Below are 18,873 nucleotides of genomic sequence, written 5' to 3' on the forward strand. Positions count from 1 at the left end.
AATTTATGTGAATTTCCTCTTTATATTCACAATTTCTTTGACTCTTTCTTCAGTCCTTTATTGATCTTTTGACATGAATCTCTCCTGACTTTCTTGACATCTATTCTCAACAGTGAAATGCTTGATCACAAAGTTGGCCAAGGATAGATAGAAGAGGTAGCCTTGAAAATTATATCAAAAATAATTTGTTCTGAGAATATAATCCTAAATACAGTTTTAATAAAGCCAATACATACAACCCAGGTTTCATTTGACACTAATGTGTTTTTAAATCCTTGTACCTCAGCAACATGATTGTGTCTAAAATACTCCAAAAATGTATTTGATGCTTCTGCCTCATGTAGCTGGCAAGAGAGGGCTATACATGGACTCCTTGGACTTCATTTTCCTCTGCCTATTTCTGTAGAGTAGTCAGCCTTTGAGGCCGTCTGAGACTATAGCTGGCAATTGCAAGCTGCAGATGCCACACTCAGATTTCCAAGTCCCCAGCAGTAGGATTCATAGCTGGCTGCTGTCACGTGTTTCTTTAGATTCACTGACTGTAACCTGAAGAGTTTATATCTAATTTGCCTGCTGCTGCCTCAGTCATTGGTATCTATGAGATGTTCAGTGTCCCCTGGCTAAGGTCAAGCCTCCAGTCCACAGCCTGTGCTAATTCCACTCTGTGCTCTACACTAACCAGTTTCTTCACACAGGAAATATGTATGCTGGCCAGAAGAGTAATTCTTGTACCAAATATGCATAGAAACAGTAGGCAGAAGGTTGTTTTTCTTGTTGTTGTTTTTTTGTTTGTTTGTTTTGGTTATGTTTTTGTTATGTTTTGCGGGGGGGGAGGGTTGGGGAGGAGGGTGACAGAACATGATGGACATAGAGTAAAATCAGTGAAACTTTCTATAAAGCCACAAATTTAAGATGTGTGAAAGCAAGCCATTACTTCTCAAACAAGTCTTCGAGATGATATAATAATTCAGGCTGAAGATCTATAAACATCCTTGAGAAATATTTTTTTAAAGAAAGTTCTTATTCAACTGTCTGAAGTGCTGTATTAAAGGGAAAAAATGCAAGGGAAAAAAAAAACAAAAAGGAAGGGAAGGGAAGGGAAGGGAAGGGAAGGGAAGGGAAGGGAAGGGAAGCATTGATTTTGAAATAAGCAAGCTAGAGGAACTACTGGGGGAAAAGAAAAAAAAAAAAAGAGCTCATGCTTTTATGGATAATTTTTCAGTGTGTAATCTGGGGGAACAGGGACAAGGGGATCATGTATTTTATCATTAGAAAATTCTTTTAATAAAATGTAATATAAAAGGAGGCAATGTAGCCAAATGTCATATCTAGGGAGCCCAGTAAATAGATTTCAAACTACCTAGATGCTTGCTTCATCCATTTGTAACAATTTGTAGCTTTTGGCAAACACAAGAACAAAGGAGCAAGAATCACTGAAAGAGGAACAGAACATTCTGTATGCCATACAGAGGAGCAAAATGTGGAAAAGGAAGTTTGAAAAACAGATTAGAATTGTATTAGAAAGAAATGAGGTTATAGAAAATAATTAAAATATTGCTCTTCTACTTAGTCATTCAGTTTGGACATCATTTTTTTTTTTTTTTTTTTTATGGTATCTTTCTGAAGATGTTTAAATAATTAGTTGTGCCATAGCTAATAATGTTGTAACACTATAGCTACACATACAAATATATGCATCTGGACACAAAAAATGTATGTACTGAGAGAACACCACCCATGCTGATTAGAGCACATTGAAGGATCCCAAATATTCTGAATTTAAAAACAAAACAAAACAAAACACAAAACAAAACAAAACAAAACAAAACAAAACAAAAAAAAAAACATTTTCACCACTTTCTAGAAAACGCTCAGGGTATGATTTACAGGTGTAAAATACCTTTTACTGGTTAAGACTATTAATACTTCTTTAATGAGAATTGAGATCAAAGGACCACGACTTCCCTAAACAGTGTTCCTTGAGAAGCTATATTGACATGTATTAAATTAACTTTATAGCTTATTCCCCCAAATGTCTTTGTTTTACATTATAATATACCAAGATATCCATGCTCTATATGTAAATATGTTCTTCATAAATTCTAGTTTGGCATTATATCACATATTCTGTTGTTAGTGATTTGTCTTCCAATCCTTCATTTTGTATCGTCTCTAAAAGCAGGCAGAGTTCAAGCACAGAACTGAATGGTGGCCTTCATTTTAAGTTATTTACAATCAGATAATCTGAATCAGATACACAGATAGAGAGGCATGAGTGGATTACATGGAGTATAGAATCATATTTGAGTTGGAAGGGGCCTTAAAGATCATCTAGATCCAACCCCTTTCTATGTCAGGGGTGTCTTACATTAGATCAGGTTGCCCAAAGCCCCATCCAACCTGGCCTTGAACACTTCCAGGGATGGGGCATCCACAGCTTCTCTGGGCAACCTGTTCCAGTGCCTAACCACCATTTGAGTGAAAAAATTCCTAATGTCTAACTTAAATCTACCCTCTTTTAGTTTAAAGCTGTTACCCCTTTTCCTATCACTACACTCCCCAACAAAGAGACCCTCCCCAGCTGACCTATAGGTCTCAAGTAATGGAAGGCTGATATAAGGTCTCCCCAAAGTCTTCTCCTCTCTGGGATGAACAACCTCAGCTCTATCAACTTGTCTTCATAAGAGAGGTGCTGGCCCTCCTCTGGACTTGCTCCAACTGGGCAACGTCCTTCTTGTGCTGGGAGCCCTAGACCTCGATACATTGCTCCAGGTGGGGTCTCACAAGAGCAGAGTAAAGGGTCTCACAAGAGCAAAGTAAATCACCTCCCTCACTCTGCTGGCCACACTTCTTTTGATGCAGCCCAGGATACAGTTGGTTTCTGGCCTGCAGCAGCACATTGGCAGCTCCTTCTGAGTTTCTCATCAACCAACACCCCCAAGTCATTCTCCTCAGGGCTGCTCTCAATCCATTCTCTGCCCATTTTGTATTTGTGCTGGGTATTGCCCCAACCCAGGTGCAGGACCTTGTGCGTTTGACAGCATGATAGATGGAATTTCAGTTCTGCAGCTGGTATTTTGTAAGAATCACAGGAAAAAATAAAAAAAAAAAAAAGAAAAAAAAAAAAAGAGAGAGAGAGAGAGATTTAAAGGGGGAATTCAAGAGGAACAGTGAAGAAGCTTAGAAGATTTTGTCGTTTTCTGTCCTCTTTCACTTCATTTTACGTGAGGCACTCAATATCATTAAGATACGTGAAAGGGATTTCTCAGAACCATTACACATAATATATGCAGATGCCAAAACTGCAAAATGAATATTTGTGAACAGCAAGTAGACACAGGATGTTAGTGCTCATCTTGTCCATGCACATCCAACATCTGTACTACAAAGTAATACTAATTAATTCAGAAATATTGAGTGCATCTTCAACTGCTACAAGTAACATAAATATTCTTCATTCTTGTCAGTGATGTTTTGAAGGCAATAATGAGAGTGTTAATTATTGCTGTCTGGTATATATCTGTCCAGAAATAACTTGGTTGCTTAATGGGTAGAATGTAAAATCAGTGTTTTTGTTAGATGAATTGCTTGGTGACTCAGCACTCTCAAAAGTACAAATGCTCTAACACAAACAAGTACAGGAGCATTTGCAAATATTGCCCATTTATCCTCATGTGCCTATTCTTATGTATCTCATTTTGTAATCTGAAGCTTAAGGTTATTTTGTAGTTCAGTTTTTTATTTTTAAATATGTGTTCTGTCTGCAAGTTACAAATGAAACAATGAAGAGTCCATTGAAGACTCCATTCTCTCTTGTTTCTGTGGCTCACCATGTCTGTGGATAGCAGTTAGACAATTGCAATCTGAAATCGTGGTTTTGGTTATCGTACAGCAGGAATGTTATGCTTTCAAAATGCAAGAACTGCAAAATTTTCATAGAATATCCCAAGTTGAAAGGAACCCACAAGGAAAATTGAGTCTGTTGAGCTGGAAGGACCTCTGGAGGGCATCTGGTTTAGATTTCCACTCAGAAAAGGACCAACCAACTTCACAGTCAGATTAGGTTAAACCAAGTTTGGTCAAAAACACTTCACCTTTAGGTGTATGAGCAGGGTGTTTTGTTTGTTTCTTTGTGTGTTTGTTTGTTTGTTTGTTTTTTAATATAAGAAGCCAGAACTAAGTCTATCTCATGAGAAGTTTTGGAATTGTTTGGCAATCTGCAGGGGCAGCTGTGAAAATATTTTCCAAGTGACTCTACATGCTCTCATCCTTCCTTGAAGCTGCTTTCAATATGTTCGATTCAAACAAAAGAGAAATAGGAAAGAAAAATGTCTCTCACTGGATAAGCTATGGGAGAAATGAAGAAATTTTCCTTATTATCAAAAATACCCTTTGTTCGAGGATTTTGAGCAGTAATAATCTAACCAAGATTTAAATAAATGTTTCATTTAAATAAGAACCATTGCCATGTAAATATGAGGAAGAAGGTAGAGTGGATCATGCATATACATGTATATATTACTGCAATAAAGTCATGCTGGAGAATTCTATACTTACAAAAGAATTTAACTGAGAAGAAAAGATTCCAAAAATGTAAATAAAATAAATAAATAAGTAGAACATTATGTGTATACTCCATTACAAAGCTGAACAACACATAATATTTCAGTTCTACTCCAAGAAATGTATCATTCAAAAATCCTTAATTTTAAACAACAACAAAAAAAAAAAGCAAATAAAGCAAATCAAAACAAAACAAAACAAAAATGAGACACTTAAAACTCAAAGCAACTACTGTTTCGAAAAGAAATGTTCCAACCTTTATGAGGTACTTCAGCAAAAGGAAGGGAAACTCAGATGGGGATCAAACAAGGTAACATTAAATGTAGCTGATAGAGGCATTCTGTGTGCATTGAATGGTGACAGAGATATCCGAAGAATGGCAAAAGCCCTTAAACTGTCAGAAAGGGAAAATACAACAGGATAAATTAAAGTAATACTGGAGCCCCTCTAGAGCTGCTTTAAGAGTACCGCTTTTTCATTAATACTGTCAGCTCAGATACTGTGGAGAAACAGATTTGGATTCCAATGCACAAGAAACCATAGAGACATACATAGGTCATGTCTAGTATCTTGTACGTTTTAAAACATACCTAAACCTTCATTTCCCAGATGATCTACAGCTGCCATCTCAAGATTTCTCAAAGGATTTTATAAGTCAAAATAATTGTTTAATTTGTAAAGTCATCATTCCTATGCTGCTTGGAGATTGCCTAAAGCTCCAGATCACACAACAAATGCAGGAAAGTGCATTGAAAGAGTCATGAGTACTCATTGCTGATGCTCATGAGGAAAAAATAGAAAATAATAATAATAATAATAATCTGGTTTCGGTTCATCTATTAAAGGCAGCAGAAACTGCAAAAGTCCACACTGATTATTTTGTATGGACACTGACTTGATTGCTCAGTGAAAACAAGGGAGTTATCAAGAGGACTTAATTTTGGAAGAGATTTGAATGTTTTTGGTTCAATACAGCTAAAGATTACACCCACTCTTTCATACATAATCAGTTAGTTAAGTCAAATCCTGTGACAGGGAGATGATTTACAAATTACTTGTTTTAAATCCTGAAACTACTTAAGAATAATGACTATAAACAAAATATTTTAATCCCATGGAAAGAAAGAAGGTAAAATTTAAATCTTCCTATTACAAAAGGACATTTATGACTAATGTTTCTGCTGCGTAGCAATTACATGTTTCTTTTGAGGGTACAGGTAAATGAACACAGATAACAATGGATCTTACTATATTTTTTTTTGTAGAAACTGACCAAAAAAAAAAAAAAAAAAACTAACGAAAGACCTAAAACAGAGAGGTTTATGAAATTAAATAGTACATTTTTGTCCATGTTTAGAAACAGTGTAATGAGTTTCTATTGTTTTATACAAATCCCTAAAGTGAATAATTGAGTCCCATACACAGAATCAGGGAGCTGTTTATCTTGGTGTATAATTCAGGTTTTATGAACATCCTGAAGCCAAATTCTAGTCACTGTTTCCTCTAGGAGTTCTCTTTAAATAAGTGTTACCATTTAAATCAATTGTAATTGATGCTTAGTTGGTGGAATACCACCAGGCAGAGATAACAAGTGAATAAAAACTGACTTAGAGTAACTTGTCTTTTCTACCAACTTCATTGTTACTACCAATAGTAATTATAGTTCTCATGGTATTTGATTTTTTAACTTATTAAAGCTCTACTTCTTGAAGTCACATACAAATTCAGCCTTCAGATAATAAAACACATAATATATAAGGCTCAAAACTCAAAACTCAAAACTCAAAAAAAAAAAAAAAAAAAAAAAAAGATCTCCAAAATTATTTTTAAATATTTTGTTGGGTAAACAAATGTTAAGAACTTTTTGTGGCTGGTTCATGATTTTTAAAATATTATGAGTTACTAGCAAGCAATCAGAATATCTATGCCATTATAAATTTCAGGGTTTCAGACAAACAACCACATATTTTTGAGATTGTGTATGAAAGGAAGTATCTTCAAAAAGTTATTTTTGAAAACTTTCAAGCAGTAGTTTGAAGCTTTTTTCAGAAAAGAACAAAAGACACTTTGATCTCCAGTTGATGTTTCTATCAGTAGTAGCTACAAAATATGATTATACAAATAGCACATCTCATTATTGTGACACAGCAGTAGCAGAAGTACTTTAAATGTCTGTTATAACTAAAGAGAAATCATAAAATTAGAATGTAAAATGTAATTTTGAAACCTTCAAGATATTTTTTCTGGAATTTTAAAAGAGCTATTTATTTTTGAGTTTAATTTTGTCTATGGGTTTCATAGAATTTCTCCTTTGTGGAAACAGCTCTTTTCCACATCATGTTAGAAATGTCTTCACTATTTTGTCCCACAACCAATTTACCAGCTGTAGGAGATAATATTCAAGGACAGCTGTGAGTCACTCTCAAGATCAATATAGAAGACCCAAGACAGACTTAACCACAGAATCATAGAATCACAGAATCATGCAATAACAGACTGGCTCAGATCATCTCGTTCCACCCCCCTGCCTGTCAGGGGTACCACCAGGATAAGGTTGCCCAAGGCCTTATCCAAACTGGTTGTGAAAGGTCAATATCAACTCTTTTCCTAGACAGAGAAAAACAGAAATACATATAAATATATATATATATATATATATATATATAATAATAATAAATCCAGCCTGAATCTTTCTCATAGTGCCTCCAGAATTATGTGCAGTTAGTATTAATAACAACATTTCAACATGTAACTGCATGCTGACATGAATATTTACCACTAATATCTAATTTGATTTCAATTAGTGTATTATTAAAAAATCACTGCTGGGTTAATCTCCTGTAGATTTACATAATTAAGTTATCTGCTTTCTATACTGAAGTTAGGGTGTTTGGTAATCATTAAAGTCTGTAGGCCCCATTCCACCTTCCCATTTGCATACAACTTTGCACCATGGTCTTCAGTAGAAATACTCACACAAATAACATTCTTCATGAGCATCAGTGTCTATACAATAAGACCAATGTAATAATAAGAATATTGAAATAAAAATAAGAACATTTCATAAAAATAAGAACATTATAAGAACATATGAATTTCCATAAGGCAGTAAATGTAATGCAAAGAAAGAAGAGACTTGCCTTTCTCCAAGTAGATTTAAATTACTATTTAATGGTATGCAATAGTGTCATTTTTTAATATTAAATTCTTGCTGCTGTGCATGATGCTTAACATGAAAGTTAATTTTAAATTCTTGGCAAGAAATAAGACTTTCCCAAGACATATATATATATATATATATTATATAAATTATATGAATTATATAAATATATATAAGGATACATATGTTATATAAATTATATATGTATATATATAAAAATATTTATATATTTCTCCATTAGTTCTATATGTCTTAAGTGATTTGTACTGAAGTCTGCATGGTTCACATTTTGTGACATCTCTCCATCATTCCTTTATATATTTACACTTGTATATATATATTTTCTTTTGGGACCTATGGTACATCTGTTTAATCTAGAAATATTATTTTTTTTTGCTCAGTCCTGTGTCAAATGAAATTATAATAGAAACTTTCTTGATATACAATGAAATCTTGGGTGATAGGAATCTGTATGGTCGTGAGATTTTCTAAAGCATACAACACCAGTTCCAGCACATTCATTGTTCTGTATGTTCCAGTGATTTCTGTAGAGACAAAGAAGAGTAAACACTAACTACTTTAGAAAATCTCAACCCAGAGTTACTACTTCAGCTCTCTGCTGATGAATCTCACCTGCTAAATATGAAGAAACGTTATCACCATAAACAAGTTGTTGGCATGCTGAAAAATATCATGCAAAAAGGTGTACATTCCTCACAAATTTATATGACGTGGTGAAAATTTGTGAATTACTTTTTGACCAAATGCAGCCTACTGCAAAACTTGCTGTTCAGTCCTTAATTAATAGGACAAGATGTACTATAAATACTAATTTGAATGTGGTAATGAATTAAAAATAAGCATGTTTCTTTGTCTTTTTTGATACTTGCAAAAGAAAAAAGAAAGAAATTAAATTTTCCTTGAAAAAAAAAAAAAAAAAAAAAAAGACAAATGTTCAGGAAAGAGTGCTAAGCTTCTGCAATGAAGCCTATCTTGCATGTTTTACTGGATCTTACATCTTTCATTATGCATTTCACAATTGAAACAGATATGAGAATGCCATCAAGAAAAACAGCACTTGAAGAGATAAACATCATGTCTGAACAAGTCATAGATATTTGTGATACTGTTTTTTTCACTGTAAGTTACTTTCTAAATGTCATCTTTAGTACTCCCTGTAAAGTTAGTTTCATCCTTCTTGTTGATTATGCATTTTCTGTAGGCTACTAATAAATTAATGTCTTGCCATGAACTTCCTTTATGCTGCAGCTTCTGTTATTTCTTTAATGTTGTTCTTTATTATGAACTTAAAAGACTAAGGTGACTATCTGTTGAAAAATCAAGGAAAGTCTGTTTATTTAAAAAGTAGAGAGGGGAAAAGAGTCAAACTGCACTGTAAATTTGGGAAGTGGTGAGTAATAGTTACAAGAACAGTATAGTTGTTTCAGGTCTTCCTTTCAAATATGTTGCTGTTTCCTTCTTTTTGAGTTCCAATCATGACGCCCCACTAGACTAGGTAAGGATGGAAGGAATTTTTGATGAAAAGTCAGGTACATCCCTTAAAGATATGCCTAGATGACTATGCATTTGAACTGGCAAGGACTTAATGATTGACACTCTATGTAAATACTTTGAAACCCATGACTTTGACCTGTCATTTGTTAGGAATGCTATTATAATTAGTGACATCTAGAGCTAACTCATAAACCATCTAGACAGGCGTGTTGTTTGTTTGTTTGTTTGTTTGTTTGTTTTCCCTTTACAAGTTCTAACTGTGGTGAATCTTAAAATGCAATATCTGAAGAAAGTATCAGAAAATCGTAAAGAACAGATAATTCTTTCTGCTGTTGCTGACAAGGATGGGACTGTAAGTTTTTTATTCAAAAACTTAAGAAAAGCAAAATTGTCAACAGCTGTAAGCAAAAAGATATCCAGTTTGAAAGTAACATGTGAAACTAGGCTAAAAACCCTTAACAGTAAAAAACAATGAAAATTGTGAACAGCTTTGTTTCCTTTATAAATATATGCAACAGAAACATGAACAGACATAGGAACTGATGTGAGGCTTTGAAATTTATTATTTCTTTTTATTATTCTCAGTGAAATACTGTGGTGGTTGTTGTGGGAGGTCCCAATAATTTAGTGTTATCCAAAGTATACTGTTCATGAATGCACATATTGACAGGTAGATTATTTTCCTTGTCCAGAAAAACACTGTGTAGTTTATAACTAGAGATATACTACTGCCCTTGCAGTGTGTGAATACAGGACATCCTAATTTAGAATAGCAGAGGATAACATATTTAAGAGAAAAAAAAAAAAAAAAAAAAGTTCTTATTCACTTATCTGATAGAGATTAAGACTATAGTTTCGGTTGAATGCTGTCTGTGATAGTTATGCAATTTTTGATGTATGTTTATCATTTGTTTGCAGAAGTATGTTCTAGATAGCCCAGAAGGGATATTAATTGTAACAAGAAGTTTGTGGCCAAAGACCAGGCACATATGTAAAAAGAGAACAAAAAATCCATCTTCAACATTTTGGTTCATTTTGCTGTGAGCAGCTGAGCTGAGGACTTAACGTTCTTGGTCAGATCTAAATTCCTTCCAGACAAGCATCCTATTTCAATAGTGGACAATCTTGAAAGCTTAGGCAAAAGCATAAAACAGAGCAAACATACAGGGCAAGTGTACGCTATCTCTCAGTGATCTACAATCTCATCAGTGCCTTGAGACAGACATAGTATCATGCTCAGGTAACATTAAAAGTATCACCTGATGGATGAGGCACAAGAGAGACAAGGGTAAAAATGAATTAGAGATTTGGCTTAGCTTCCAGAACTTTTTGCCTTAAGTCTTGTCACATTAAGTGGTGTAGCGGATTAACTGTTAAGGGTCCAGTCAGATTCAGGGTACTGAACTATCACGGACTCACCAATAAGGTATCATGCCCTTACTCTAGTTGTGTTCAGTGAGAACTATCATGGCTACGAACAATGAAGTTAGATGCAATTTCTTACAGCAACAGGTACACAGTTTCTTTGGATTGCCAGCGATAATTTACTGTCTGCAAAAGCAAGTTAGCATGCATGAAATACACAGCTGTGCAGCCTGGAAATTAATGGGTTAAAAGGCACAAAGACTCTATAGAGATTTCTAGGTTTCTGTGGAAACACACAGTATAACCGAGTGTTCAGATCTCACCCAAAGGTGTCCCAGTGGGGAGGAAAGAGAGGCTCAGCCCATCGACTGTTCCCAGGAGTCAGGACATATGGTATCTTCCTGACGATGGTATCTTCCCTAACAACGGTATCTTCCCTAACAGTGGTATCTTCCCTGATGATGGTATCTTCCTTAACATCCCCTCTCTCTTATGCCAATTTATATTATTGTCTATCTTTTAGGTGGAGCTTGAGTGACTGTAGTCAAGAATATTTTAGTTATGATTGGTGAAAAGTTTTCCTGTCTCCATTTAAAAGTATAGGCTCTGAGAAATTCAGAGTGTGTGCTTAGTGAGGGGCGGTCTCACCTTAGAGGTGGGTAGCTTTTGGGATGGAGGTGTGTTTTGGTATTATAATGATATTATAATGAGAAAAAGTACACTAGAGTAGAGCATTTATCAAAACATGACAGGTCTTTGGCTCGGGGTATCAGAAAGCACGGCTTATCGGTTTTGGTGTGCACAAGAACAACTGAGTCCCCACCTGGTCACAGAGACTAGCCATGGTGTCTCCACTCCACTCTATGCACTTGGAAGTGCCCTCTTATTTTAAGTACTCACTTCAAAGGTTTCCAGGAATAGAAGCATTCCACATTAGCCAATATGAAAAAGTCTACTCCCTCACAGTTTTCCCAACTGAATAAAGGGGAATAAGAGTGTTAATTTTATTTTTTTTATTATTATTATATTTTTTTTCTGGGAAGAAGGAAGATGCAGATAACTTTTGTGAAAACATGACATTTCAATATGGCTAAAGAACTATCCATATAATAAAATAGCTACAGTTCATTACAGTTTGAGTGAATTAGGTTATTTTAAGTCATGTGTGGCCTGTTCTGATGAGAAATGCTTGGTTGTGGAACTTTTATGAGACTTTGTAAGTGACTTTAAATAATCAATACAGCTGTGACCTGCACCCAGTGAAGGCAGTGGACTCCTGCAATGACTTAATATACTTAGGATCAGGCTTGGACATCTGTGACAGGTATTTTAGCTTCTCTAGGATATGAGGAGAGCTTTTCCACATGTGCCTGTTTGTAATGGTCTTCTAGAGTATGACCACCAACATATGAGCTTCTGGTGAAATTTAGCAATAGGTGCATGTTAAACTAGTGTTGCAGTAACTACATCCAATCCTTAGTGGAAGGATTAAAAAATATAAAAAGTATAGATTTAAAATGTTCTTTACATTTTAATACCATTTATAGTAGCCTTTTGATCTTAAAATTTCAGTTTGTCTTCAATGTGTCTTCAAGTTAGTTATCGGAATTGCAATTAGTGTATTGCCCTACTGTGTCCATAGATGATGTTAATTTATGCTGCTTTAGAGACCATAAAAATGTGTCACTAATGCATAATTGGAAGGGAAGGGTAGATAGATGGGGATACTAAAGAATTAAGGTGCCATTAACCAAACAGACCTTTAGGAGTAATAAAGACCATCTGCCACGTCAGCAATCACACTCCAGAGGCAGCACTTTACTGTACCTTAAGAATCAATAGCAAATAAAACCCATTGTATTTGAAGAGTATAAGGCAGACAGTTTTTGCCTTTCCCAGCTGTCAACATTAGAAGAATGAGAATGCAAGTCTTCAACAGACTGGTTCAGATGCTGATTACTCTTTTAAAAATCATTTTACTAGTAACAAAGCATTTTTATAGAAGAAAGGTGGCATCTTATTACCCAGTTCAGTCGCAAATATGTATTTTTCCTAGGTTGCCAATTAAACAGTTCTGAAATCTTTTTTTTTCTTTTTTTTTTTATTTTTTCCTTTTTTCTTTCCTTTTTTTCTTTTTTTTTTTTTTTTACATATACCAAAGGAACATCCTTTCTGTATGAATGCCCCAGATTTACCGTATTCTTGGGCTTAAATAAGGACTCCAGGTCTGTTGATTTCTGCAAATTGCAGCAATACTAATTCTAATCCTACATATTTACAGATGAGGCTCTTTTATGGAAACATCAATTACTCACACAGCAACTCCAGATATCTAACTGAATTTGCAAGCTATCTAATGTATTTATATAAATGGAGAGAGTCAACTGTCTGTAGTCTGACAAATCATAAAAGGAACTGTGATATGCTTCTGTATTACAATACAATATTGCCCATCAAATTGTAAATTGTAATGGTCACTGAAGTTTTCAGGTTATAAAATAAAATAAAATAAAATAAAAATAAAAAGATACTGCCTTGATCTCATTGAACATTTGCTTTACACACCTACAAAGCAAAATGATATACCAATCTAAGAAGTTCAGGACAATTTATATACGAAAATACTGCAATCAAGTCTTATGTACATATATACCACTTTTCAGAAAATATTCTTTTGGAAACTGCTTATTTTAGCCAAACACAGATGTAATCTAAGGAACAAGTAATTTGTTACCAACTGAAATAAATCTTCCAACAAACATAACGGCCACAAATGCCATTCAAATAAGATATATTATGGTACCTAAGATGAGCAGTGAGGTGAGGCAGATCAGGGACAAGGAGAATGCTCTCAAGTCATGTACAGATTCTCAATTTTCTGTTCTGTGAGGACAATGGTCCAGATATTGCATTAACAAATTTTAAAACCTAGATTTAATTCTGTGTTTTGTCTTACGGCAGACCTTCAGTCTTTGGATTTGGGGCTCTTTTAATATCCAAGCCCTAATATTTTAAGTTAAAGAAATCATGGTGCTTCACTATCCCCTCACCAAAATTATTTACTAAAAAGAACAACAACAGCAACAATGAACATGAAAATACAATTTTGTTTTCAGAAACCAGACTAAATTTCAAGGAGTTCCTGTTACAATGAACCTATTTGTACTTTGATTTGGAGCAATCACTCTTCTTATAAACATAATGTAGGTAAAATTTTCTCAACTGAAATAATGACATTTGGGCATAAGCTGGAAAAATCTTTCTTTTTATAGCAGATCTTAAAAAGGAGCAAAATAGGAAACTATGTCCATGTTGATAACATTCATCAAAAGCTTTGTGTACTTTTAACTTTTTTTTGGTGTTTTTTTTTTGTTTTAAATCTGATTTGCCCACTGAAAATATAATAATCCTCCCATCATCTCTTTTCACTTATGCTTATGTATGGATTTCTTTTTAAAGGGCTAGTATTTAAATACAAGTCCTATGCTATCAAAAAGAATTCTAAAGAAGTAATTTGAGTTAATTATACTTTTATTTCTTTTTCATAACTGAAGTCATTTTTTTTTGCTTTTCAGCATTTAATCCTGAACATAGAAAATGTATTCTATTATCTTCTTGTTTTCAGGTCTCACACTCAGCAACATTATAAAAGCAGGCTAGAGGTTACTCTCAAGTTAAGATTTGCACAGCTGTGCTCCTTTTTGGAGAGAACCTTAAACTTAAAACAAAACCTGTCAATGTTTTTGTTTCTTTAACTGGAGGATTGTTGCTGCTTGGTAAAATGACAAATGTCTTCTGTTTTTGTACATACAGTTCTGTAACTTTGAATTTATTTTTTTTTTTGTGTGTGTGTTTTGTTTTGTTTTGTTTTGTTTTCTGACATGTATTAGCCCTGTTGATATGCACAGTAGGTCTAATATATTATGCAATAACCATGTCATTTTGAATTTGTCATAGTTGGTACGTTTTGGTTTAAAAAGGCTTTTCATACTCTCATGTTTTCTCAGATCTAAGAGTCCTTGAGTTTGCTGTTTGAGAGACAATGAAGAGGATTTAGGGTTTACTACTACAGAGGTAGTGGTAAATATTCTGGCAGGACTCAACTTTCTTAAGAGATTTATTATGGTAACAGAATTAACGTGTTTTTTGTTTGTTTGTTTGTTTGTTTGTTTTATCAAAAGCATAACATGATCAGTGCATGGAGGACATTTAAATGGCTATTTTGTGTTAGGTATGGCATACTTATAGTTGGCTTTCACTTGAAATAATGACAAACAGTAGGATTTATCTCACATAAATTTGTTTGCCTAAAAGTCACACCCAAGTTAATTTTAAAATTTTCTTTTAAAGTTAATGAAATAGACAGGTGCCTCCATCAGACAATTAGTTATGACATGGTTTAGACTGTATGCACTTCTCTTGGAGTTGGTGATCTTTGTGATCTTTGTCCATTGTCTACAAAATGATTCTTGAATAGAAAGCTTAAAAGTGGATGCTTAACATTTTAGGCAGAAATCTACATTAGATGAGTCTCATGAGATGAGTCTGGTTTCAAATCAGCAAGGGAGTCCACCTAAATACTACCTACAGGTGTAAATGCATAAGACTTACATGTGAATGTCTGCTTTGTTGCAATGCCTATAAAACCATTTGAAGGACATAGCAAACACTGACAAATTAAAGAAACATGAGAGTAGATACTGTGCTGTATCAGAGCTGAGTCAGGGCTGCTTTGCACAGATTTCAGGCATGAAAATGCTCTATTGACTAGTTTGCACCAAAACAATCCCTTCACAAACGAAAAATATCAGGGTTGTAATGTCTCTTTCATTATGCTAAGTCTCTGCAAAATAGAACCAGAGAAGTTTTGAAATTTTCCAGAAGGAGTGTTGGCAATCACCATGAATGTCCACTGAAGCCATGGGTAGCTCAAGTCTTTCTCAGTTAAAACGCATATACAGAGAGCTTAGATTCTGTAATTGGTTAAATTTGAAAGAAACAACTATTGTATAAATGCTTAAATTTTAAATAAGCACTTTATCTACTCTTGTAAAATTTGATTTTCATTCAATTAATGTGACACAAGTGTACTTAACTGAAAAGTATCCTAATCCAGTAAGTGCCATGCTATCTTCCATAAGAACAAAATGAATATTTTTTCCTTGAGATGCTGAAGCAAGAAAAAGGCAGCACATTTTACAGTCAAATAATTTAAGTCTTTTAGGTCTTTTCTTGTCTCCCATGAGTTCTTTGTAACTATATCAAAAGAAAGAACAGAGGAAAAAAATAAGTCAGAGGAAAGGAAGAAAAGAATAATTGCTGACCAGCTTAGCAATTATAAAGAAAAGAAAGAAAAAAGAGAGTATCAGATAAATTTTCATTTTTACTAACAGTTACTAAAATCCCTGGGGAAAAGATTTTAATGCTATCACTCCAAGAGGAGAAAAGCCTGAGACAGCAGACTGGTATTACAATACTTTTTAAGGTTCCCCCAGGGATGCTACAAAAGACAAAATGGATGTAACTGGGGGGAGAAGGAAGGGGAGGAATGCCTAGATTTTTATCCAATGCAAATTCCAAGCTAATTTCCTTATAATACTTCCAGCATGCAGACTTCCTGAAACCAACTTCAAACTTCACAATATTGAAATGCAGAACAGTACAGGACACAGAAAACCCTCACTTGATAAAGGGCTTTAGCCCACGTGTTTCTGAATGTTGAGCATGTGTATTTCCCTCAGGCAAAAATGTAAAGATTATTGCCAAAACTATTTTTATGATATATAAACAATGGTATTATATCACATAAGAACAATCAAATTACTTAATCCCGAAAGCTTATTTCTCTTCCTTGGTTATACAGTGACCTCTATAATAAAGTAACATATTATGGTTCATATGTATTAAATTGCAAAATTTTTCAAATGTGGAGGCCAGAGGTTAGAAATATCTGGGAATCTGACTTTTCAACTTTAAATATTCAGCAGATCAAATGTCAAGGACAAAAATCATCCAGGAGTAAAGGCATTAACAATTGGAATTTCAAAGCTCTGGAGTACACAGAGATTAAATCAAAAGTTAGTTTCTCAGATATATGGGATGAGAAAAAGAAACAACATCTGCAAGAAAGGAAGAAAACCAGTGAAGTTTAGCTATCCAGTTGAATTTTAGAGATGTAGAAAGAACTAAATAAACTGAAAGACTTTATGGGATTTTAGAGGATTATTTAGGTGCTTGCTGCCTGATGATAACATTGGTTATGACACTGAATCATTATAGATATACTGATGCAATAATATCACAAGATTGCCTGATAAACACTACACAAATACTGTTTCTGCTGTTGGATGCTGTGCAAGCAGCTTTTTGGTTAGCTGGAAATTAAAGTGAGCCCCAGAGAATACAGGATCTTGAGGAAATTCAGACTGAGATAAGCAACCTCGAGATAAAGAAAATGAAAGAGCCTGATTTAAGTTCAAAGAACAAACAAGTGCATCCATACATAAACACAAGTAGGCATGTGGTCACGCTCAAGAGACTTAATGGAGGAAAGGTGGAGGAGGGAAAATAGGAGGCCACAGTTCAGTGCAGATCCTTAATTGATTAGAATGCCCACAGCAGTAAGAGACAACTGGAAGAATCAATTAAATATTACAGATGAGTTACGACAAGCATAAAACTCTTAAATAATAAAATGCAAGAACTAAAATGAAATTTAAAAGGAACTAAGAAAATAAGATATATTAGAGGGTTGCTTTGCACATTCAAATTTTTCCTTTCTCCACACATAGCAGTTCTTGGATTTAATATTGCACTTCTTTGTGGAAATTAAAAGAGCACATTAAAATAACCGTAATGTTCAATATGATCATCACGTTCAAGCATGTCATGAAGGGGAGTACTGCTTTCTCTAGTTCAGTCTGCTGGTCATGGGAGGAAGAAAAACTTCCAAGTGAAATATGGTTTAACAAATTTACTTAATAAGATTCTATATCACCTCCTCACACAGAAGCCATAAATTGCTTTAAGCTTGCTATAAGTTATCCTAATGTAGTTATATACTTACCACTGACATTTTCACTAGAAGTAACTCGTAGCAAGCTTTAATAAACTCTTATGAATCTCACAGGGGACTGGAAGGCATTTCTAACTCAGGTAGAGACTCAGTGGAGATAGTAAGCAAGCTGTGCTGGGACACTATAGACACAAGGTTATTTCATCATTTTGCAAAAGTCTCCTTAGGACTTCTGAAAAACTATTTTAAATAATATTGGTTTACATAAATCGATATATGTAGGTATTGTGTTACTTTGAAGTAAAACAGGACAAACACAGAAACATATATAGTTACTCTGTCTCTGTGATAATATAACAAGCAGATTGTTTAAGCTGAGAAATGCATCTACAATATGTGCAACAAGACTTTGTTTCACTGTATGCTTATCACAGAGCATTTCAAATGTCACAATGGAATTACTCTATCATGTTACAGTAATATACATTCATATATGTGTATTTACCTTTTTTTTTTTTTTTTTTTTTTACCCCAGTGTTTTGAAGAGTGCCTTAGAAGCTGCATTTAACTTTCAATAGATACTAGCTTATCTAAAGATAATATTTGAAAATGATTTAAATAGCATTATATAATATCTAATATCTAATCTATAACTGCAGTCAATCTCTATTTGTCAACTGTTTAAAAGGAAGGACACCACCAGAGAAGACAATATGAATACTCACACTTAACTCAATTTCTGTGAAATTTCACTCCACTTCCATCAATTATCAATGAACTCAACTTTGGAGGAAAATAAATTACAAGTTCAGTAAAGAAACCCTTAAAGTGCACATACATATTTTCTCACAGTGAAGGTCAAATGCAGCACCTGAATAATGACCCCCAATCTTAATGCAGAAACATCTTTTTTTCTGGAATTTCAGCTGACATTTTAAAGGAACAATTATTATGTAAGGTTAAGATGAAACTTTACCATCTTGCATGACCATCTTGCACACACAAATACACACAAATCTATATATTTTGATAATTTGAACCCAAGGTATAGAAATATGGGGGGGGGTGGGGGTTGGGGGGAATAATCTCTGTAAGCATGATCAAGTGGTGGAACAAACTGCCCAGAGAGGTTGGTTGTGGGTCCAGCCCAGGGAGGCTAAGGCTGTGGGACCTCAGATGTAGACAAAACTCAACCAGAAAAGACCCTGAATAACCAAGTTTTTTTCAAACATACTTTATGTTTGCTTGAGTCATG

The 18,873-nt window shown here is 34.3% G+C and overlaps 1 long non-coding RNA gene across 1 annotated transcript; it reads right to left on the reverse strand.

The window, feature by feature from the left end:
• Positions 1 to 2,371: 2,371 nt before the first annotated feature.
• On the reverse strand, positions 2,372 to 18,213 carry LOC118160310. Its single transcript, XR_004747414.1, has 3 exons — positions 18,201 to 18,213; positions 2,826 to 2,829; positions 2,372 to 2,490 (listed from the first exon to the last, which is right to left on the reverse strand). It is a non-coding gene; the product is annotated as an uncharacterized LOC118160310 (long non-coding RNA).
• Positions 18,214 to 18,873: the final 660 nt, after the last annotated feature.

This window comes from Oxyura jamaicensis, chromosome 1 (assembly GCF_011077185.1).
Source record: "Oxyura jamaicensis isolate SHBP4307 breed ruddy duck chromosome 1, BPBGC_Ojam_1.0, whole genome shotgun sequence".
Lineage (NCBI taxonomy): Eukaryota > Metazoa > Chordata > Aves > Anseriformes > Anatidae > Oxyura > Oxyura jamaicensis.